We start from the raw sequence: 25,769 nt of genomic DNA on the forward strand, positions 1-25,769 counted from the left end.
AACACCATCTGCTGCCAGCTCTGTCCCTGAAAAACATCCAGTTGACAACTCCCTAGAACGCTGGACACTGCTGCTCCCAGACCCAACTGCCACTATCCCCCCTGTTAATACTCAGGCCACTTCATTGGGTCTTATGAGGGGTCATTCACCTGCCCGGTTGAGGACAACACCAAGGAACCTACCACCAAGACACACAAAATTGTGTGCTCTAATGTTAGCATTGGGACTAATCTCCTTATCTGTCCGATGACCACGCATTTCCTACACGCTCCTGGACTGTTATCAAGAAAAAGACTAAAAAACTGTTGACCAATCGTAATTTTCTTATCGAACATCAAAGTTTCCTTATTTTCTGATAAACTGCTTTATCAATCACTCGGGTTAGTCTCATGTTACCCATATAGGCGTAATATCCTCACTTTCTGATTGTATACTTATAACTTTGTCTTAGATATCTTATGCTAACCCTGTTACAGGCTTTTTGTCTGCTCTTGTGAAAATCAATAAAGAATTTGAAAAAAAAAAGAATTAAAATCAGTACTGAATACCAATAATGGCTGTAAACTCCTCCATCTTTGAATAATTTAGTGAAAAATATATATTTTGTCATAATAACCCATAAATACTTCATATCAAACTAAATATGTTTGTCAATTATGTGGTCTCGAGAGACAATACACCTTCATTTCATGACCACAAACCACTGTAATAAAACTAACGTCAGTATATAATAGAAACATAATTTTAGTTTGTAATGAAAAAAGTATTTAAAATAAGGTAGACACACAAAAGCCAGCAAGGTAGAAATATACATTAGAAATGAAATGTATACAAACTCTTTTCTAAATACTGCCCTTTCAGAAAAGACATAAAACTATAAAAAAAAGATCTGGATACAAAAATTGTAACTGGCAGGTTGAAAATTGAACTATCATTCTTCCAATGCAAGGTTTGTAATTATTCCACCAATTTTAAAGATCTAAATCAGTGTTACATATGGGTGACATTATGCTCAGAAGACATTATGCTCAGAAGACGGTATAACTGAACCAAATTTCTACAGATGGGCTACAGCTAATAACATCAAGTCAGAGTTCTAGGCTTTGAGGCACACACCTCATGTCACAGGGCACTTTGATGAAACTCATGTACATTTGCATGATTCCACAACTGAGAGGAGGGTACCGCAAACTGGATCATCAGCATTTTTCTGATAGTCAAGAAACTTGCAACGCATATCACACCAAAAAAATATCTCTGCAACAGTCCAACTTCCATCAATGGCTTGCTAATGCCCCAGCAGAAGACAGGATTACGTGAACAAGGAAGGATTAAGAAGTTAAATTGTGAGCATTAGGCTAACATTGTCTTTATATTTTTTGATCATACCAACATTTTACACGGTAATCACAGCTTGCCAACTAGGGAACGTGTCATCATGGATGGTCATGATGCCATTTTTTGGGGAAAATATAATTGTCTACATTCAAACGCATTATTCATCTTAAAACACAAATACATGCATCAGGTAAAGATGTTTTTAATGAGGTCAGTGCCTTCACCCTCATCACTGCCATATTGCTGACACATGTAACCAACATCATCCGGGAATAATTTGCATCAGGAATAAATGTAATATCCCCTATAGGGCAATGTTGTGAAGCATACAACAAAGCACCACAATCTTGCAGACTTTTTAAGGAAATTAAAGGAAGACCCCCTCCAGACTTGTCCAGGCACCTGAATGGGCCTTCACCAGCTAAAACTCCTGCTCCACAGGACCTCACATTTGCACCTGGGCCTCATTGAAGCAAACTTCTGCTAGAGGTGTTGGGTTCCTCGGAGGAGTCGATAGCCGTGTATGACTTGGATAAACTGAGTACCCTCAAAAACATAATCACAAACAGAAGCATAATTAAACTGATGTTTGGCTAGTCACATTATAAAAGTTACAATGGCATAAACATAATGACTTAAACTTACCAACAAGCCAGGCCCTCCTTGGTGCAAGCCAGAGGCGCAACTAGAGCCAAATTTCGGGGGGGGCTGAGCAAAAATTTCGGGGGGGGGCTGAACTTTAAGCAATAGGCAGAGTGGAGCTGCAGGGGCGCTTAGAAGGGGTGAAACAACAGCGAGGCCTCATTAACATGCAAGGCAGAGTGGAGCTGCAGGGGCTCTTAGAAGGGGTGAAACAACAGCGAGGCCTCATTAACATGCAAATGGTCTTTTAAAGACCTGTGAAGTGCTCGGGTGCGGCTGCTTTTTTGCCCGGGAAGGTGTCTCATCCCGGGCTGCCACACACGACGGGGGAGGGGGGGGCTGAAGCCCTGTGAGTCCAATGGGTGTTGTGCGCCTGGTGCAAGCCCTGCTGTTGAAAATTGCTATCATTTGCGTGGTGTACTTCTAATGTTTACCTTGACTGTTGGAGGCTGTGTGACCTTTACCCCCGCTAACCAGAGATAAAGTGCATGTGCTCCACCTTTCAACATAATGAACCTGGTATCCCCTTAATTGGCAAATGTAACTTACTTATACATCCCTAGTATATAGTTTCAACATGTCCCCAGCGCCTGTAAGTTAAATGTCACAAGTGGACTGCAGCAACCGTTGAGGCAACCACTACCATGACAGTGTAAACATGACTGCAGGCCTGCTATTTATGTCGCTTAGGGATCTTACCATTAAAAGCTTACACCAAACATTGGGGCGACACAAGAGATAAGTCAAGATCTTATGAACTATGTTGAGTAGGCGTTCAAGATATTGTGTATTTATTAGTCTGCCGCAATAGAGCCCTTGTTAAAGCTTTACACCATTTTATCAAGCCTATATATTTGATATATAATCAATTTAGCACTAATGATCTGTTTGATCTAATTAGATCACATCCAAATGAGTTTGTTTGTTATTATCTGTATACATGTTTCAATAAATTTTTACCACTGTTTTAAAGAAGTCAAGTTTATGAACTATTATATTTATAATATCACACAGATTTTGTATACTTTTTATATTGTTGATCTCAGATGAGGTCTAAATCAATAAAAATTGATTGATTGATTGATACCATTTGTGGGCTGGCTGTGCATTTTTAAACTGCAACTTAAACCTGTGAAAATAACCCTTTTTGACAGGCCTAACCCTTCCTTTAAAATATTAATAAGCCACCCCTGGGCCCTGACTAGGCCTTTCAGCCCTTAAGGCAGGGTGTATGGCATTTAAAAGTAGGACATGTAAAATTTTAATAATAAGCGTCTTCTTACAGTGAAAAGGCCCACAAAGCTAGTTTCTCTGTAGCAAGCTTGTCTGTTCCATAGGAAAGCAATGGGATACAATATTGAATAACATTATATCCAGCTGGGAAATAGAAACAAATTTAATTCTTGGACTTTTGGAAATATGTATCACAAGCTCAAATCACCATGAAGTGGATTGGTGATAAACGTATTGAAAAACATACCTTTAGAAACTTACCTTTACCCTACCTAAAGCTTCTGGATTCCCATTTGCATGAACTCCAGCTGTCACCAGCTGAAGAGACCCCTTGATGAGGTATGAAAACGGTTTCCAGAGCAGGGCAATGGATGTGGGGAGGTGTTTCTGTTCCTCTGTCAGGATAACCATCTGGGCAGTACCCAAGAACACGATTGATGTCACAAGCAAATGTTAGCTGACACCTGGGCAAGGCCCTTCTTTGTTCCACCGTTCTGGCAGGACTCAAATCCCAGTGGGGGGAGGCTGACCCAGATTGGTATAGAGTTACCACAGACTATGGGCTGCTCATTTCCCATTGCCACAACTCTGCGGTGGGCACCCAGGCTCTGCACAATGGGACATGGGATTCACTTTCTTGTATTTGGGCAGAAAGGGGCACTGTAGGATTGTTGCAGTAGGGCACACAGGAAGTGCTACAAAAGTGGGAAAGGTTGCCAGTGGGAACTTTTACCCTATTGACTAATAAGGGGCCAGGAGTCATCCACGCCCATAGGCTGTTGCCAGGTGAGTAGACTCCAAGGGTTAAAGACCTGACCTCCTGTTCAAGCTACAGATACACAACAAGCTACAAGAAGCATTTGTCGCCAAGCTGACCAGTTCCAACTGGACCTGCCCTGGACCCTGCTGATTGGCCCCCCAAGTGCTGACCCCAAGGTCCTGGACCCTTACATGGGATCAAAGAGCATTCCCTCTAACATATTCTGAAACCTAGGACTTTGAAACCTTTGGCTTCAAAGACATCCAGAGGACTAGAACCGACCTGATAAGCTGATCCAATGAAAGTCCGTTGTTGCTGCACCAAAGATTTCAGTCTGCTCCTACACAAAGCTTTTACACAGCATCAAATCCGATTTAGTGACACCTTGCAGAAAAGTTATCTTTCTTTGTGGAGCCCCCTTTGGCTATAGCCTACAGCCCTGCTCCACTGGAAGAATCCGAATTCCAAAAATATAACTAAGTCTGAATGTAGAAATCTTCATTGGGCGAAGGCGCCAAAAGTATCAGGGCAGCGTGTGACCTTCTCTGGGAGTGAAATTCGAAACTCTCCCATGCTGACCTTTCCTGTCAAAAGTCAATGGCTTCACCAAGACCTTGTCCAGCGACTATCTGACAAAGTGGAACTCTCTTCGGCCACATCCTGTTGGCTTGCTCCACTAAGGATTTTTTTTCGAGACTAAGTCCAAAGGTAAAACTTCCAACCAGGTCAAACCTGGTTTATGTATCTGGCCCACGCTCCATTGCAGTCAGCCTTAACTTGCGCCTAGGTACTGGTCTACTGCAACCAGATGAATGCGGTGGCCGCTTAACTTTTTTTGCCATAATTTTTAACCTTAAAATTCATAACTCCGGTTTCCCTTATTTGAAATTTGTCGTTTTAGTTTTATTTTATTTATTAAAATTTACTCTATTTTTCTAAACTGATTTGGGATTTTTCTAGAGTTGTGTTTTGATGTTATTACTGTTTTGGTACCTCCTAAATACTTTAAACACTACCATTAAGTTAAGCCTGTCAGCTCTGACCCGAAGCTACCACGGGGGTGAGCTAAAGTTTATTTAATGACTTTAGTGGTTCACCATAGCAAGGACTGTGATTATTACTAGAGGTGGTTTCTTACCCCCTCAGCAAATACTCCTATTTCATACTCGTGCCATCTGCTGTGGTATGCAGTTCTTGTGGAGCACCAGCGAGTCATGGATGGAACCATGAAATCAAACACAGACACTAGTGATGAAGAAGTCTACAGTGTAAACCACCTGTACATTGATGAAGTGGAAATGCTTCCTATGGCGGTAAATTTGCACTCAGTCCTGAGGTGGCACCAATGCAACGTGAATTTCATCTACGACACCTGCCACTTATGGTAACCCTCCCAATCCATAGAACTCGACCTTTTAATATTGTTCAGTGTAGCAAATTGGAAAAGGAAATTTTATATTTTCATGCATGCCTCTGAGCACCACATCCAGCACCTGGTTGAGGACAGCTAAAAAAGTTGGAATAAGTCAGCTGCACAGAAATGTAACACTGCTAAAGTCTTCATTATATGGGGGATGCCAGTCCTAATTCTGATGTCAGTCAAACCTTCTTAATGATATGTCTTTCCGACATAGTTTGTAGACAAACTAAGTTAATGGATTGTTCTTTGTCTTGCCTCGGATGGATGATTGATATCTCTGCAAAATATAATTGCAATGTATTAATGATACAGGTACACATGTTAGATTGACACATTTATTGAATTCTAAAGTTAACAATTGTATTACTGTTGGTGGTTTTACCCACACACACAAAAATATGCAAGAGAGACAATTATAAATTTTTCTAATAACTATCTATCATTCTACAGTAATATTCAAATGCTTTTTAATTTAACACTTCAATTAACTAAAAGTAAAAAAATTACTACTTTAAAATTTACCTCTGTTTATTAGACAATAATGATATTTTTATTTACACATATTAAAAAATTGATACTTTTTTAGAAATTCCATCAAACTTGACAGAAATTACTTGGCAGACTGTGCAAATATATTGATTTTAATGGGGCCTTTCAAGTTGTCATTTACTGAAGCAACATAACCGATGACGGATCTTCCTGCTGGTCCACCATATTTTCAAGCATACCCTATGTTGACAATATGGTTTTGAAGGCATGGATGCCTGATTTTTCTAATATGGATGATTGACTAGTAACCCAATGGTGTACCTGCCTTTTCAGGTAGGTCGTGGTCCCTCATGGGTTAAACTGGCCTGTGGTTGACGCAAACTGTCACATGCCATATAATTGTGAGTTACCAGAAAATCCTCCATGCTGACATACATTTTTCTAGCCCCCATGTGTTCACTTGCTTTCTAACCTCCATCTTTCGAAGACCACATCAACTGTTGCCGCTCAATATCTCCTGCTGGGACGCACTATGGCTAAAGAGGCAGTTGAAAAGGCCCCAAAATCACTGCAGAAAGTGAGCCCTGACCAACTACAGCCAGCTCTATGACCCAGGAGACACTCTGGGAGGTTAAGTGAATAAAATATGATAGATATTAATATATTAATACTCTATTTTATATTTTGTGGAACATAAGACTCTGAGCCTAATGTGGCTGATGCCACATTCTCTTTTGCAAAATTGCCATTTACCCTCTGATCATGAATTTGAGTTATGCAGGCAGGCTATTCTACCACAAATGTAGTGCAGTGCCGTGTATGCCCAAAATGAGTTTTGCAACCTTCTGTCAAGTTGGGTGAACTGTGAAGTTTCCAATGACAGCATCCTGGGTGACTATCCACCTTGCCCATGCAATAGGCAGGACCTCGTCACAGCAGAACAGAGTAGTGCACATGCTGATGATGAACATAAAAAACACCTCCCTGTACCAGGTCCTGCAGGACTTGCCTTTAGCGTGGGGAAGCTGGGCAGTCACCCAAGGCACCAACATTCAGAGGGATGCAATGAGGTACAAACATGGTTTACCAAAATATGTAAAACAAAAACTTTATGGAATGTGAAATGTGTCGCATAATTGATTTTTTAAGGGTGGATGGGATCATGGGAGTAATCTTCACGACAGTCATGCCAGGAGGGTTGCTGCCTTTAGAAACATTACAGTCTAACAGACTTTAAACAAAGCTTGAATAACATAATTTGGCTGGACAGGAAAATTATGACATTTGTGATGGATTGCCCTTTCCATTTAAAACAAAGGGCCAAATTTTGAGTCTGGGCATTGGGATATTCCATTATAAATGAATCTCATGTCCGCCATATGACAAGTGCATTATATATCTAAAGACACTTGTAATATGGCATTCACAACATCTGCCTCATTTGTGACAGAGTCTCACATCTAACAAAAATATGAAAAAAGAATATATATTCATTAATCAACACAGATATATTACTATTGATTATATACAAATGAGAGAGTGCAATAGTTAATGACATTACACAACATTGAGTGATGTCCTTCGTAAAAAGTTCAAAATGAATGGCCAATAATCCAATTAGAGCAATGTATGAGAAGTTATATTCAAATACCTCTATAATTGCTTTCCTTTTTTTGTGATGTTTGCCATTAAATGTTTAATAATAACATTTTGTTTCTTGTTTTTATCTCCCTTTGTAAGTCAGCCTCATAAAAAGAAGGGGGTCTGGTCAGCCATTTTGAGGAGGGTGTTCCAACAGAGGATCTAAAGGTGCCACATCATCCTCGCCAGAAAGCAGTGGGAGAACCTTCCACAGAGGACGTGCCTAATCCCTTTAAGTCAACTGGGAACATCCTCCTACAAAAAAAGAGGGTGCTACAGTTGCTGATCCCCATGACGTGCCACCCCCTGCTCACATTTCTGCCCCCCGGTAGCAACAGATAACTTACTCCAAAGAAAGCCTGCTTGCACTTTAAGTAAGTAAGGAGCCAGGCTGCGCTATATTTATCCCTGATTTAGACATGGAAGATAGCGCCTGAATTTGCATACATTGCCGCCTTAACTGCTAAAATATCAAATTAACAGACAGGCTAATCCAATCTAGGTTTTGTGGCCCAGCAGAAAATATTCCTGCACATCCTGACATTCGATGTGTACTAATAATCGCCAGGTCTCTGGTTAAGCATGCCTTCGAATTTGCTGAATTCCACAGATTGACATGGCATTTATCACTGAAACATGGACAAATGCCTCATTGGTTCCAGATATAGTCATAGCCACTCCCCCAGGATATACAATCTACAGATCGAATAGACCTCTTAGAAGGAGAGGGGGACTGGCCATTATTTTGACATTTTTATTTACCAATTTATGTTCACCCGGAACCTCACAGAGCAGTGATACACTCTTCTTTAATATTGAACTCACAAAGAATCAATCTTTTAATGGGTTCCTGATGTATTATCTACCAGGAACAAAATGAACCTTCTCCTACGGTATTAACATCTTATTAGAAACAGGCAGCCAAAGATTTTACTTGCTTCAGGGACATTAACTATCATTTGGATAAAATCACTGACTAAGATACGAAAGAATTCTTGGACAGTATGTCCTGTCTTTCCCTACAGCGGATTGTGGCAGGACCAACCCACCAAGCTGGCCACACTCTCATGGTATCTTTACTAATAATCCTAATTTAAAATCATTGAACTGCTCGATCTTACTTGGTCAGACAATAAAGCTGTAGTTTTTTTTTATTTCTATGCCCTCCAAAAGATTTTATAATTAACTTCAATATCAAATCTAAAACCACACATCCTTGGCATAAACTAAATGAGTCAGATCTTAGAGCTCAGTTATCTGAATCAAGTTTAACACCGACAGTCGACACCAATATGGCATCAAGAGATTATGAACAATGGCTGAAAACAGCATTTAACTCCCTGTATCGATTAGGCCCAGAGAATCCAAGAGATCCACTCCATCAGCCCCCTGGTATAGTGAAAGTCTTCGATCTGGCAAGCAGCTCTGTTGAACACAAGAAAGGGTATGCAGGAAAGAATATAGTATAGTAGAAAAAGAAAATTAGAAAGAATTTCTAACAAAATAAAAAAACACTCGTTACGGAGGCCAAATCATACTATTTTACAAAACAAATTGAATCAGCAAGGAACTCTTCAAAGGAGCTTTTTTGTACAGTTTTAAAACCTGACTCCGTCACCAGCAATAAAATCTAGGGATTATAATCAGGATTTTTGTAATTTGTTGGCTACTTTTTTCCAGAAAAAATGTCAGGATATTTATAATGATTTTACAGTTCTTAATTCAAATAAACAACAAATCTTGATTTCTGAGGTCTTTAGTGATAAAGTTTCTCCAGAGTTTAGGGAATTTCAGACTCTAACAGTGGAGCCGGTTGAGCAGGTTGTCCATACCATAAAATCTGGCTCTCCTGCTGATCCTTGCTCACCATCTATAGTTCATCTAATCCCAGACATTATTGCTGAACAGCTCACTAAAATCATCAATAATATGTTCTTATCAGGGGTGTTTCCAACCCTCTGGAAAAAGGCCCCAGTCCTTCCACTAATAAAAAAAACCTAACTTAGATATCATTAATTATCCTCCAATATGTGGACTTCCCTTTCCAGCCAAATTGGGCAAAAAAGCTATGAACAGTCGATTAACAACATTTTTATTGTGTCAAGCAATCTTTTAGATACAACACACTTTGGGTTTTGAAGTGGTCACAGTACAGAAACAGCTCTTATTGTGACCACCAAAGAAATCCGATCCATACTCGACAAGGGAGGCAGAGCAGCCTTTGTCTTACTGGACCTATCTCCAGCCTTTGACACAGTTAATCATAATTGTTTGATCGACCGGTTAAGGCAACCTGGGATTAAGGATACAGCTTTAGCTTTGTTTTATTCCTTTTTTACCAAAAGATCACAATGTGTAGCTCTTGGTAATTTTGAGTCTCAGCCATATACATTGCCCTGTGGTGTGCCTCAGGGCTCGTCCTTGTGTCCTACACTCTTCAATGTATATATTACACCGCTGACCATCATAATCAAATCCTTTGGACTTTCGTTGGTGTCTTACACCGACAATACCCAAATAGTTGTATAATTTTCTAATCCAGACTGCAAAATTAGTGATACCTTTCAAGACTGTATGCTGGCACTTAGCAATTGGATGGGCAGCCACTGCCTCAAGTTAAATTCCTCCAAAACAGAGGTGATGTTATTTGGGCATGATACCTCCTTCTGGTCTCCATCGTGTTGGCCTCAAAAACTGGGATCTTTGCCAGCTCGCAAGAAAAAAGTTACAAACCTGGGAGTTATCTTAGATAACAGACTGACCTATAAGAATCAGGTCTCAGCAGTTATTTCTTCCTCTAACTTTGCCTTAAAAATTATAAAAAGTGATTTCCCATCTAATCCCCTTTGAGCTCCTGAAGACAGTAGTCAATGCATGGATCGTATCCCGTATTAAATAGTGTAATGGCCTGTATCTGAACCTACAAAAGGGCTCGTTTACCAAAATGCTGCTGAATCTTCCTACATTTCATTCTGCTACCCAGGCTCTTAATGAACTTCACTGGCTTCTGATTGAAAAACATGCAATCTTTAAAGCACTATGTATATTATTCAAATGTTTGCATGAGTCTGGTCCTGACCGCCTAAAGAACAATTTTAAGTGATACTCCCCTAGTGTAGTGCTACACTCTAATACTGCTAGAAATCTGATGGTTCCCCCCCACAAACTGGTTCCTAGGGTAGGAGGTAGCGTCATTAGAGACACAGTCCTACATTGGAGCACTCTTCCCTTGAGCATCAAATCTGCATCGATTCTTATGAAATTCAGGAAATCCTTAAAGACTTGGCTTTAGGGCAATTAATCATGGCCTTTCAGTGTTAAAAAAAGCTAGCGTCAAGACGCCTCTGGGCATATGAGCGCTTTGCAAAACTTCAAATCAAATCAAATCAGATCTTGCGGTGGCGTACCTCATCTTGGATAGGGAGCCTAAGGCCATGCGGTAAAGATAAGGGAGTAAGTTATATTCCCATTAAAAACATTGATGTTGCTTATGGACCTTCTCAGCAGTTTGATGGGTGGAATACCGCATCACAAACGTGACAGGTGTATTGTGCTCCATATTACAAATGCCATAGGATATGATTCACTTGTAAATCAGCTGATCGATATCTTTCACATTTGTTACAGAGTAAACCACCCACCAAACTGTACATCAGGCGCTAGGTGTCTAGACAATGGTTTCTGTGTCAATACTAACTATGCTTTTCTCATTTTGTGCACGCAGTTTAGCTTGCTAACATGTTTGCAGATTAATATGCATACTAAAACATTAATGCCTAGACTAGCTTAAAAGTATGAATGTTAAAAAATTATTTGATTTATCAATTTTGTGTGTGGGTTACTCCTTTTCAAATATATTAGCTATTGCATCTGCAGTATTACAAGATCCATAGGCACAAATGCACTTATAATATGGCAGATTGAATGTCTGCCATAATAATGACCGAGTATCCCATCCATCCAATCTAGAAACCAGGTCCTTCATCAAGTGGTTCAGTATGCTTTCACACCCGTGGCCTGGGGAACAAGTCTTGGGCTTGCTCAGATCTCTACAAAACATAATGTGCTGGCACTACTGTGCAAGGACAGTACTCCGCGGCATGGAGAGGATCACTTAGCCAAGACTTGAGGGCATGTTAGTAGTGCACATCCAGGTTTAGAACACTGCATGACCAGACTATTGACTCAAAGCAGCCCTAGGCATTCACACATATGGGATTTGATTGGTATTTGGTCCATATGGCCCCTGAATTGTGATGGCAGATACTTACGATCCTAAAGGGTTATTCTAGTCATTAAGGAAAAATTACTATTGCAACATCATGTCTTTTAGGCCAGAATTTGAGTTTGACTGATGGGATACTCCTTTGTAAATGTTGCAGATCTACCATCCACTGCTTTACAAGTGCATTATAGCCCATGGCACTTGTAAGATGACAGACAAGAATGATGCCACATTTGTGACAGGTTATCCTGTCTGTCAGACTCAGATGAGATACAGTGGCTATGTGTCCAAAAAGAATTGTGCTAAAATTGTCAATGTTAGGTTGACTTCACATCTTTTATACATTTCTGGAACATTCTACTGCTTTCTGTTATGGACTGAATGGTACTAGCAAAGATGATCCTGCAGCCCCTGGGTTTATACATACTCGAAAATTATATTTCTGATACCCAGAACAATCTTTAAAGAGTTTAACCGTCTGTTGGTGTCGATAATATGGGCAAGGAAGAGAAGCAGGGTGTCCTTAGACACCCTGAAACTGGACAACACTTTAGGGGCCCTTGGTCTACCAGTCCAGGAACTCTACTGTATAGCAGTGCAACTCCATCATGCTACCCGTTAGTTTAGAGAGGAGACTCACTGGGAGAAGAAACTACTCAAGGGTACAGCAGAGGAGGGGGCCTTACCCATAAGTCTCAGGCAGGGTAGATCACTCCTTGAGGAAGCTCAGCAAGTGGTGCAATAGCATGGGAGCTAGTAGTGCTACATAAAAATACACTAAATAGACCTTTCTTTTTTAGCTAGCTTAGGATCTGATGCTTACAATATTTTAGACAAATAACGACAAAGATGTCAATGATAGCCTGGAGAGAGGGAAGCTGTCCAACCCCTGGTGACTTATACCCGAAGGAAAAGTTTATAACTTTCCAAGAAACCCAAGACACATAGAGTGACCCTGGGCCGGGTCCTACAGTTTGCACAACGGATTACCATGGCCAGGGAGATCTGGCCTCTGGGACATCTTAGGGAGTTTGGGGGCCATGGGCCAAACATATTTTAGGAACAGCTCTACTTTGAATATATGATCCAGTTTCAGCTCTTTTTGCCCTCTTTGACCAGGTCATTGACAGTGCACAGGCACACTCGTCTAGATGTGTTTACATCTAGTTTTCTGGGATCCTGACCTGTGTTCTCAATATTGTAACACAGCAGCTCACTTATATTGATACAAATATTATCTGTGACACCCTCCCATTTATCATATGTTAGGTCCTGTTTTGATCTAAAAGTCACTTTTTTAAGAATATTGCATGAAATGTAAACACAGCATTTCTCTGCAAAATGACTGTAAATAGAATGTTACACATCGCCCACATTAAAAATAAGTAACAGGAAAACGGAATTAAAAAAAATGTTTAGGAATTATTCAAGGTCATCAGGGCAGGAGTCTGCAGAACAGAGCTGTCTCTATCAGGGGGCCCCCTGAAAGGCTGGGGCCCTGTGCCCAAAGTCCACTTTCCCCATGCCTTAAAACTTCTCTGTCTGGACTGGATTCCCAGAAACCTCAAGGACATCTATGATGCTGAAAACAATACTAGAAATGGGTCAACACTGTTGACTGGTCTTGCATCTTTATGGCACCTTGAAAGCAGAAAGGCAACAAGCCCATTTGAGTGCCAGACAAGCTTGGGACATGGAACTACAGAACCCCCTTCCAGATTATGAACGGGAAACAGCTGAAGGAGATATCTAAAATTGCTAGATTTCAATTGGCACACCTTAACTTTTTACACTTAAAAATGTTACTATTAACATTGGAATTCTATTCGATTAGACAGAATATCCTCAAATAGATCCCCTTGTTTCCCAAAATGTTCGGGTATAGAGGCCACATTCATAGATATGACTTGGCACTGTCCGATAGCAGAATACTGGGAGGAAGTGGTACAGATGGCACTTACCACAACTAGAATCAGTCTGGAGGTCAAGGGTAGGCATTGTTCAGTAAGTATTCTACCAACACCCCTGGAAAGATAGGTGCTACATACATTTTCAGCATTAGGTTTACTGCTGGCATACTGCTGTATAGCAATATGCTGGGGATTGAGTAAAAGGCCCAGTATGAAAGCCTGGTGGCAGAAAGGAGGGAAGGGAACCTAGTGGAAGAGATGAGACTGAGAGATGTTAGCGCTAATGAGAAGGTGGCTGAAGAATTGGGGGAATGGGCAGAGATGTTGGCTGAAATGATTGATACAGTGACAGCAACAGAAAACAATCAGGATACCGGGGCTTACTGATTCCTCACACCAAAAGATAATGGTATAGGTGTACATTGTATGAATACTACCACATACCATGGGAATGGGAAGTAGCCCAGGGCAGGCCAACCTAATCATGAGGGAGGGGTGGGGCTGGTATAAAATGGAAAATGGCATGACCGTTAACAATGTGCATGAAGTGTTAATCTGTGTTATCCCTGTAAACTTGTGGGGTGCACATTATGCATGGTCTGTGTGTTCCAGGCTTCTGTGTCTTAAAAGACAAAGGGCCATTTGGGACCGCTAGAAAGTGTTGTAGTATGTACAAACTCTATTTTGCGAGCCAGTAACCTATTACCAACTCGCATATTAGGGTTTGCAAGTCGTCATTAGGAAAGGTCGTGCCAAGGGCGTCCTTCCCTAATAGCGAATCACACTGGTATGTCTAATTGTTTTGCGAATGCAAATGTGGTTGCAAAACAATCGCAGTTACCACCTACTTCAAGTAGGTGGTAGGCAAGTCTCAAACGGGAAGTGGTCTGGGGGCCCCTTCCCCTTTGTGAATGTATGCGAAAATATTTAATAAGAGCAGGCAATGGTCCCAAAATGTTCCTTTTATTCTTTTAAACGCATCCCGCTGTCCTTTAAGGAATATGGGCTGCATTTGAGAAAATAAGTTGCTTTATTTAAAAAACAAACACAGACATGGTGGTCTGCTGTCCCCAGCAGGCTGCCATTCCTGTAATAGGTGCCCATTCAAAATGGGTCGCAACTTTTGACCTGCCTCATGAATATTGATGAGGCAGATCATTTGTGACCCCATTGGGAATCGCTACATGTGTGTGAGACACATTAGTACAGTCCGTTTTGCGAGTCACAAATTGTGACTCGCAAAACGGAATAGTCATACATCTGGCCCAGTGTGTTCTCCCAACTTTTGTGCAGCCCATCCCATTCTATTCAATACGTTTATTAATGGCATTCTTTCATTTGAAAGAAGTTACACATATTTACATGTATTAGAATTGTGAGATATTCCCACTAAATACATAGGGAGTAAGTACATATATCTCTGTTTAAATTATACGCATTTTGCTAAATGAAAAAGTGCACATTTGAGCGAATTATTATGGCCAAGTAATAGAAAATGAATTCAAGGGGGAATAAAAGAGAGGGTAAGTAACATTTCAACATTGTGTGGGCAGTTTAATACGTTTTGATAGATCAGGCCTGGATCATGTTTGTGTAACACCGAGGCTAATGACGTGCAGGGCACTGGTAGTACTTTGCTTGCAACCAGTTATCTGTGGTTAGCTGATAATAAGATCCAGAACATCTTTGGAATTCCAATTTATCTAATTTCCACGGGGGGAAAAATCTGTAAAACTGTGGGAGCAGCAGAAGAGGAATGTTCCAACTGTTCCTGGCCTAAGACAGAGTCCAGGTTGCCTTTCACACTGTGTTCATTAATCTCCAGTGCAAACATACACAAACCACCTAATGGACTTACAGCAATATTTATAGCCGCACTCTATCAAACAGCAAATGGTCACAAGGCCTGGGCCTGCTGCACTGCTGCTTAGGCAGTGCAGAATGGCCCACAATGAGGCGGAACCAGAGCGCGCAGGACTTGGACGACACAACTGAAACACTGCTGTTGAAATCTGCAAACGACTGTTCAACATATACATTTATTAGAAAACGAGAGCTCCTTTTTGGGCTGGGAAAGAATCTCGATTCCCAATCAGTAAGACTACGAATCATTACCAAACTAGCTAAAGTTTAAAAAGGAGGAAGGCACCACCTGAGCAATGGGCATATCAACAAGGGCTGGCGATATAATTATCGCCGCTTTAGCATCCGTTTTTGGGCGAAAAGCGGCGATAATCATATCGTATTATTTACAAGGACACGCTATCACGTGTTTCCTTGATTCAGCTCCCGTTTTGTTCATGCCTCGCTTTGCATCTCTAATGAGATGCAAAGTAGGCATTCTGCAAAAACTGAGAGGAAATGATCGCTAACTGTCCTTCTCCGTATTTACAATACGGCCCAGGAGACCCATAACGATATAAAAAACAGCGCTAACCGCTTTTATCGCCGGTATTTTAAGTCTGCTATTTTTAATGACTACCCTATCTATGACATGGGAGGTGGATTTAGTGGCTGAATCCACATCTCCCTATCATCAAGATTTCTTCTATTGCTGTGGGAATATCGCTGGATTAACAGCGATATTCCCGCATAACGCCGCTTTTGATGTATAATTTATCGCCCTGGAGAAACGCGTTGTTGATAACGCGTTATCCGGGCGATAAAGTACAGCGATAGGCGTCGATAAATATAAAAGCGCTAAGCACGCTTTGCGATATTTATCGCGTCTGTTGCTGATATGCCCCTCAAACCCTTAGATTTAGGGATTGTCATCGCTACTCATGTTACACGAAGTGGGAGGTATTAAACGCCTGTTCATCGCCCCTCGCCCCTTAAAACATTCAAATACACGAAGCACCTTTGTTAATGCACTGTTTATCCATAAAATATTTATAATCCTTAAACGAGAAAGGTTAGGTGACCTTAAAAGTATACAGATTAAAATAATTGACTGATTTTAGACTTCGCGATGCCTGATATCGAGATATGCTACACTGATAATTTTTTTTATGTTGACCGTTATCTATTCAATATTAATGAACTGTATCACAAATAAAAAACACTGGCACAAGGGAAAATATGCATAAAATTAGCAAAGAACTGAGTAAAAAAGGTGTTAAGATCAATAATAAAGTCATGATAAAATAAAGAAACTATAATGTTCAACAATTGATTTAAATAAAGGTGATTAGAAGAAAGACAGAATAAAAAGTCTTATACTGAAACCACTAGAACACAATCTACATTAACAACATTAGAGTAAGGAGCAACATAACACAGCCTTGTGTTTTTTAAAGCCCACAGACAGATCGAATGATAGATGGGGACATCTCCTTTAGCTGCAGGAATGGAAGCACTGCTGAGCTGACATGGAGTCTGGCTGAAGTAAACAGAAAGTCACTCTAACTATCTCCCAGGTACATAAGGAGCCTCACGAAAATGCTTAAATGGGACAGAGAGGTGTTTTTTTTTTAATAAACTATTTTTATTAGTTTTCATTATCAAACAACATACAACAGTGACCGAAAAGTAGGAGCACAGTTCGAAAAAATAATTTCAAAGATATTACCAAAATACTGTTGTTTCTGTCAATCATTAGTAACATTTATAGGCACATCAATGTGCTTATTTGCACCATTAATCTAACACCTTGTGATATTTCAGGGGACATCCCCTCATAGTATAAACCTGTTCCTCTGCCTTGACACAGTAGTCCAAACAATCTGTCCCTTCTTTGCTAGTGGTATCCGTGCCCAGTCGCAAGTGATGGGTTATATCCCGCTTAGCTATAAGCAAACTGATGTATCTTCCCCTTTTACTCCCACCTTGGTACCTTCCGTCCACCCCCTCCTTCCCACTCACCTTGGTATCTCCTGGAGCTTACCTTAGAATGTTCACATACCGCTCGCCAGAGAGAGAGCGGATGGCCTGAATAAAGTGGCAGTTATACTTCACCCTTCGGCTTCACTTTAATTATTACACTGGCGACGATCTTGTGAGGGGGGCAGGACAGGTCATCTCCCCTTTTGTGTTGCTCTCGAGAACTGGAACATTGATCAGCTGTGCATTTTTCTCTACTTTCGAGTCGTTCTGGATGAGGAGTGTGCCCGGCGTAGGTTGGTTTCATAAGCGCTCTAAAAGTCTTCAGGACGCTTTCCTCACCCTTTGTCAAGTCTCTGTTATGCCGTTTTTGGGTGCTGAGCCCTTCACCATTTGTCGGCATTGAGGAAACTCCGACAGCAAGATCTCTTCATCCATATGCAGCTTCCCCTTGGCAGCCGTTGCTTGGCGAAACTTCCGCGTTGCTGACAGCTTCCTGGGACGGACCGAAGACGCAGTTGTCGACGCCTTCTCACGCCCACAAGCGGGCGGAGTTGATCGTGGTTGTGCGTTGGGGACGGACCGAAGTCGCAGCTGTCGACGCTTCTTCATGCCCACAAGCGGGCGGAGTTGATCGTGGCTGGGACCTGGACGGACTGCAGACGCGGCTGTTGACGCCTTTTCACGCCCACAAGCGGGCAGAGGTGATCGTTTGCTCCGTTGGGACCTGGTTCTGTGAAGGTATTTCGTTATGTGTGTTGTGAGTTGCGGATGCCGGCTCTCGCCCACCAGCGGGTGGTGGTCGCTGCAGCAACCTTAATGAAAGCAGCACGTCATGACCAAGACTTCTGCCATTGTTGAGGCGCATTTAAGTTGACTGCCTTCGAGTATCCTTCATATCTGGGTTGTTCTCTCCATCTGCTGTCTACAAAGAGGTTGGTGTAAGGGCAAATTACCTCACCGTGTCCAGCTGGGGGTAGAGTTGCCACGCAGCATTTTTGAGGTTCTTCCATATTAAACACCCTGCCATTTCCTTTTGTTTCATTCTGGCATTACTTGAACTTACACTCTGAGATGCGTCATTCGTAATAGCGCTAACTACTTCTATTCTTGGAACTTGTGGTGAATGTTATTTATATTCACAATTTTCTGCCAGCTATTGAACTATTTTTGGGCCTGGGATTACAGAAACTCTCACACTAAGTGATTTTTGGCCTAATGATACACGATTATTGCAATTGTTCCAGGAATTGGCGGTGAAAGATTTAAGTTAACTTTGCGTTCAGCCATATTTGCATTTGAACTAACTTTTGTGAGCAAATTCTTCCTGCTAACCTGTGTGCCTGGACTTCCTTTGTTCTTCACTCATATTTAGATCTACTTTACTTGCAAATCTTTATTCTACTTCTCCTCTAGAATGGGTACTCCAGGAATATGTCAACCTCCTTCATTTCTGAAAGATTGTGGAGATCCTGATATCCATTGGAAGGAATGGACCAAGCTTTTTGAGTCCTATTTGATTGCTATGGGTGGGGAAAGGTTTTCTGCTTTACGGAAACAGCACATTCTCTTACACAATATTGGTGTTCATGGCCGTAAAGTGTACGAAACTCTCCCAGAACCTGGGTTGGATGAGGAAGATGACCTAGATGTGTATGATATAAATATGCTAAAGTTAGGAAATCATTTTGGGGACAAAATAAATGTGGTCCTAGAACGTCACAAGTTTTTCAGTAGGTCACAAGGAAAAAATGAGTCTGTAAAAAACTACATTGCAGATTTGAGAGGTCTAACTCAAAGGTGTGATTTTGGGGATCTTAATGACTCGTTAATACGTGACCAATTGGTCAGGTGCACAAGCAATAGTAAGATCCAAGAGAAATTGCTGTCAAAAAATCCATCGCTGGAAGAAGCTATTTCCATAGCTCAGTCTATCGAGCACACTGCTAAGTGTATGAAGGAATTCAAAATATCTGAGGAAGTGGTTGCAGCTGTTCAGGTTGATGCGTCAAATAAGAATTTTTCGAAAGTCAGACATAAAGGAGAGTCATCCATTAAGTTTCCAAGAGAACACTCTGACCTCAAATGCTATAGATGTGGGAGTAGCAATCACCTAGCTAACAATCCTATATGCACAGCTCGTAATGCTCACTGTAAGAAGTGCAACAGGAGAGGACATTTAGCTAGAGTGTGCAGGGACAGCGACTCCAGCCAAGTCAAAGCCATCAGTGAACCCAGTGAAGACCAGCTTAGATTTGTTTTCCAAGTAAAGAGTTCTGGTGGAAGTAATTTCACTGAATATCCAAAATCCAATATTTTAATCAATAACGAATCTATTGAAATGTTCGCAGACTCCTGCTCTCCATTTACCCTATTAAATATGGAAGATTTCAGGAAAATCAAAGGGGATCCTAGTATGGTTATTTCTAAACCTGATATTACACCCCATGGCTATACCAAAGACCCTATTCCGTTAGTGGGAATGGTGGAGACACAAATTAATTTTAAAGGGAGGTCTACGGTGGGTAAGGTTTACCTTGTCAGCTCAGGATCTAATCTCCTAGGGTGGCGTCACCAGAGAGAACTTGGTATTATTCTTGACCCCAATAGCAAGGAACAGGTCAATTTGGTCAAAGAAGCTACGGGGGAGTCACCCCTTTGTGACGAATTTCCCCACCTCTTCTCTAATGATCTGGGGTTGTTGAAACACTACCAGCATAAAATAAAAATTAGACAAGGGGCAAAACCTGTTGTACATAAAACTCGCCAAGTTCCTTTACTCTTAAGACAACCATTGAAAGATGAACTTGACAAACTATGCCACTTAGGCGTCATTCATCCCATTGACGCATCGGAGTGGTTATCTCCCATCGTCATAGCTTCCAAGGCCAATGGACAAGGCATTCGTCTTTGCATTGATTTACGCAGCCTTAATGAAAACATTTGGGTCGAACGTTTCCCTCTTCCTAACATCAATGAAATGTTGAGTACCATGGGTAAGGCTAAGTTTTTTTTGGTCATAGACCTTTCCATGTCCTATTATCAAGTAGATCTTCACCCGGATTCTAGGCCACTAACGGCATTTTCCACCCCTTTTGGCACATATATGTTCGGAAGGATGCGCTTCGGCCTTGCCTCGGCAGCGGCTGTTTTCCAAAAAATGATGCAAAGGGTACTGGAAGGAATTCCGAACAGCATGTGTTTTCAAGATGATGTTTTAGTCTACGGAGCTGATGAAGAAGAACATGACTCCATATTTAGGAAAGTATGTACCAGGCTGACGAATGCTGGGTTAACTGTGAAAAAAGAAAAATGCAAGATCTAAGTCACAGAAGTGGATTATTTGGGTCACAATCTTTCCTTTGAAGGGATAAAACCGAAACTTAGTCTGGTTCAGGCAGTGGAAAACGCTCCTTTCCCAACAAACAAGGAGGAGCTTAAATCCTTTTTAGGCTTAGTTGAGTATATGGCCAAGTTCATTCCTAGATTTTCAGAAAAATGTGAGTCCTTACGAGAACTGCTAAAAAAGAATAGCAAATTCAAATGGGAAGAGACACACTCTGATTCTGTAACTAACTTAAAAAAAGAAATCATTGGCTCACGTGCTCTGGGCCCTTTTGACCATAGAAAGAGAACCATCTTATGTACTGATGCATCCAACAAAGGTCTTGGGGCCACACTGACTCAGAAGGGGGAAGGTGGAGAAACTATTATAGCTTTTGCCTCCCGCACCTTAAGCCAACCTGAACGGAATTATTCCGTAATTGAAAGGGAAGCTTTGGCCTGCTACTGGGCCATTAATCATTTTAAGTTTTTCCTTTGGGGCAGTACATTTACAGTCCGTACGGATCACAAACCCCTAACGCACATCTTTTCATCCAAGAAAGTACTTTGTGAGTCCCCCAGAATAGCTAAATGGGTTCTAGGGCTAGAGAAATGTAGCTTTCGCATTGAGTATCTTCCCGGTCAGGATAACGTTCTTGCAGACTATTTATCCAGATCTCCTATAACAGGCAACATTGAGGCAGACCCTTTGGATACTCCCATTCTTTCGATCCTCCTACCTTCTTTCTCCAAGGAGGAATGGAATATTGAAATGGAGAAGGATTCCAAAATGAAGGCACTTAAATGTCTCATCATAAATGGTTGGCCTGACAAATGTTGCGATGTCATGGAGGGTTTAAAGGAATTCTGGGAAGTTAGAAACGAGCTTACCATTTATGAAAACAAAATTTACCGCAATTCCAAAATTGTGCCACCTGAAGCTCTCAGAGACAGAATAATAGACCTTGCTCACGAAGGCCACTTAGGGAGGAGCTTCACAAAAAGTAAAGTGAGGAACAGTTTCTGGTTCCCAAAGATGGATTCAAGGGTAGAATTGAAGGTAAAGGACTGCTATAACTGTGCCAAAAGTGACAAGGTAAAGACCACACACAGGGTTCCTCTTTCCCCAGTGGAGGTACCAACTATTCCTTGGACAAAATTGGCCATGGACATAATTGGCCCCATGGATGCTTTAGGTCCACAAAGAAGGTTCATGTTTGTTTTGGTGGACTACACTTCCCACTGGGTCAATGTCAAATTCACTCCTTCTACAACGACCAAGAACCTCATTGCTTTCTTAAAGTCAGTGTTTTCCTTTGAAGGGGTACCATCTATGTTAGTGACCGACAATGGGGTGCAATTTACATCGGAGGAAATGATGACTTTTTTAAAGAACCTTAACATCAAGCATGAGAAAACGGCGCTTTACTGTCCCAAAGCTAATGGGTTAGTGGAGAGGATGAACCGTATGATTAAAGAACATATCCAACTGGCAATGTCTAATGGGTTCAACGTAGACAATTCCCTGAGAGACTGTTTGTGGGCCTACCACACGGCACCCAACTTAGTGACTGGTATCTCTCCTTTTGTGGTTTTGAGAGGGAGAGAACCTGGCACAAAGCTATACCCCCTCTGGCTAGATGGGGGTAAGACCGTTGTCTATGACAGAACAGAAAGTCAGATCAAAGTTCAGCAACATCAATCCCGCTACAAAGGATGGTATGACAAGAAACATGGTGTGAAGAATTTAAAACCTAATGTCAATGATCCTGTGTCGATAAAGAAACCCACAAGGGTACAAGTGGGACAGAGTAAATTTTTCCTTCCACAAAAGATTAAGAACAAGGGAAAAAATGTGGTGGAGTTGGAGGACGGTCATGTATGGAGTGGGGACAGAGTAGCTATGTAATTTTCTATCCTGGTTCTATGATCTGTTATGTTGGGTAAGGAGATGTGTTGTATCTTCCCCTTTTACTCCCACCTTGGTACCTTCCGTCCACCCCTGCCTTCCCACTCACCTTGGTATCTCCTGGAGCTTACCTTAGAATGTTCACATACCACTCGCCAGAGAGAGAGCGGATGGCCTGAATAAAGTGGCAGTTATACTTCACCCTTCGGCTTCACTTTAATTATTACACAAACCCATTGCCACAAACCCTCTTGTGGTGCAACAACTTCCTCACACATCCATGAAGCCCAGGAGTACCATCTTGGTACCTGGTGTAACGAATCTGTGTATAATTTGGGTCAATCTACTGTGCACATGGACCCAGTATTGTACTAGCCTGTATGGTAGAAGGTGTCCAAGGCCACTTTGAATTGCAGACAGTTGGGGTCTATGCCCGACTACATTATTTTCACTCTGATTGGACTATAATACACCCAATGTAAATATCTAAAATGTATGAGCTTTAGACACATTGATAGCCCTAGGGTTCTGGGGGCCATCTTTGCCTCAACCAAATCGGTATCATCCATCTAAGTCTGAGTTGTGATAGGATATCTTGTATATTATTGATCAGTGTACGATAAACAGTAAAAATGCCCTTGTTAGCCATTTGTGTGATAGTTACTCTGGATTCTAGTCAGTAGCGGCCACTCATATTGCAAAGTAGTGGGGCGGAGGGAGGGGAATCACAATAAAAAAAAACTGAATAATAAGAAATAAAGAAAATACAACTTACCTACTCCAGCGGCCGCTGCCTATCTCCTGATCCTCGCGTCCTTGTCAGGAGCCTGCTGCACACTGTGCAGGCTACCAACTCCCAATCCCAGTGCTGCTGACATGCTGGGAATAGTATTTCCGGCATGTGAGCAGCGCTGGGATTGGGCTGAGCGCTTCGGTGCTCAGACATAGACTGGGAGCCTGTGTTGGTTTCTCCACCCAGCTGTACAGCACAGCTAGGTGGAGAAAGCCTCAGTGAGCATGATGGTTTGGACAGCCCCAGAGGGCTGGCCAAACTGTCATGCGCACTTGGCAGTGCCCACCACTTCCCCCATCCTCCCTGGTGCTGCAGCTGCAGCATTAGTTTGGAAGGCCATGCCCCTCCCCTGGCTCACAGCCTGCAGGGCTAAAAATAAAATGATAATAAAAATGTTTTATTATTATTTGGTTTTTGTCCTTTGCCTCTGCTGGCTTTCAGCAGGTGGGGCAACGCACCTCCGCCATAACAGAGGAGCCGCCCCTGATTCCAGTTGGTTACACTCCGGCAGGGGTTGAGGATTAAAGCATGGCGTAGTTGTAGATAATCATAAAATTGTGATTTTTGGAGATCTTAAGTGTCAGTCAGGGATGCAAATGAGAGGATATGGTCACCTGTCCAGATGTCCCCCAAATTGGATATCCCAGTGAGATTCAATTGAAAAAATCATAGCAAATTCACAGTGTGTTTTAGCCATGTACAACAACACAGCGGAATTTCAGCAGGTGTGACTCCCTCCCACCCACACCACCAGAAAGCGGAATGTCAAGGAAGTAGTACTGCTTTGTAATGGATGGAAGGTCTTGGCATATAGTCGAGGTGTACAGAAGGTTAGGTACATCATACGTGTCTATGCAATCCAGTTCAGAGCCGGCACCCAGCTTCACTCGATCCGCAAATGGCCAATCATTGATAGCCATAATTTGAAAAGCCCAGTAGTAAAGTTTAACGTCTTCCGGGGGCGCAGCTAACCATGCATGAAGATGGCTGCATACTCCTAGGAGCTCTGTCAGTCACTTCCGTTCCCACACCATCCTGAAGCCTATCAAGGCCTGCAATGGGACCACAGAGACCTCTCACCGAACTGGAGTTGATGCTGGGGGACAATTGCTGGGGCCGGACGACAGTGGAGTGAGCAGGAAAGTGATAACAGCACCCGTGGCACCGAGAACCAAGATGCCATCAGCGTACTGCTGAGACTGATGACGGCGGAGTGGGCCAGAAGCAGGAGCACGCTGGCCCCCACTGGCAAGGCCGTGTGGGCTGACAGGAGAGGCCATAAACAGGAACTGGTCCTGAGGAGACTGACATGAGCTGGTGGGGGCATGAAAGGGTTGCCACCCTGTGGGCATACATGCTGAGACCTCAGCCCCTGGGGAGATATGTCTGCCCTGCACTGCCCTGGCAAAGAAGAAGCTGAACATGTGGCACTGGGAGAGAGGCATTGCTAGTCACAGTGGCTCTGGATCACCCATGTGTCGCTCCAGTTGCAGCTTCCTGTGGTAGTGACAGGAGCCCGGCCAGAGGTGCTACCTGTGGCAGTGAGGCCTGCCTGAGGACACACAAGCACCTTGAGCAAGACAAGACTGCAACAGAGTATGCTTTCCCACTGGACTTGCTTATCAGCTTTAAGCTCCGAGGTACGAAGGGCCCGGACGTCCCCACAAATGTAATCACAAGCCTGCCTGAAGTGCGGCATAGAGGCACCCTGCCTAAGGACATAAACTGGAGATACCCATTGAGACTCCTGTGTGGCCCCCATTTTTGAGACACAGCCTGCGTGGCTGCCGTCTACCAATGAGAGAGTGCACCCTGCATTCTAGCTGCCATAATCCTTGACAAGCCTAAGAGGGGGGACCCCTGGATGTCCTCTATACATCTTCTAATCCCTAATAAGCACATGCACCCTATGGGGAGGACATGTACCGCACAAGAACCACGAAGAACACCATACCAGGGAGTCGCACCAACGCAGGGTGATGACCCCTAGGCTGGTGGCTGCGCCGGAAGAGCCAACGGCGCTCGTGGGACAAGAAAGGGATTCCAAACCAACCAACAAGCTTGACCCAATGCTGACTGCTTTCAACTCCTGCTGGCAAGATCAAGCAGGTCTCCCTGGACCTTGAACTCCTGCGCGACGACCACTGCAGATTGACAGACAGAGTTAAGCACAGTGAAAACTCCTTGAAAGAGATGGGGCCGGCGGCATCCAACCTGCAGAGGCAGATGTCCAAGCCGACCAAAGACATGGAGACATTACAAC

This window comes from Triturus cristatus, chromosome 2_1 (assembly GCF_964204655.1).
Source record: "Triturus cristatus chromosome 2_1, aTriCri1.1, whole genome shotgun sequence".
NCBI classification, from domain to species: Eukaryota; Metazoa; Chordata; class Amphibia; order Caudata; family Salamandridae; genus Triturus; species Triturus cristatus.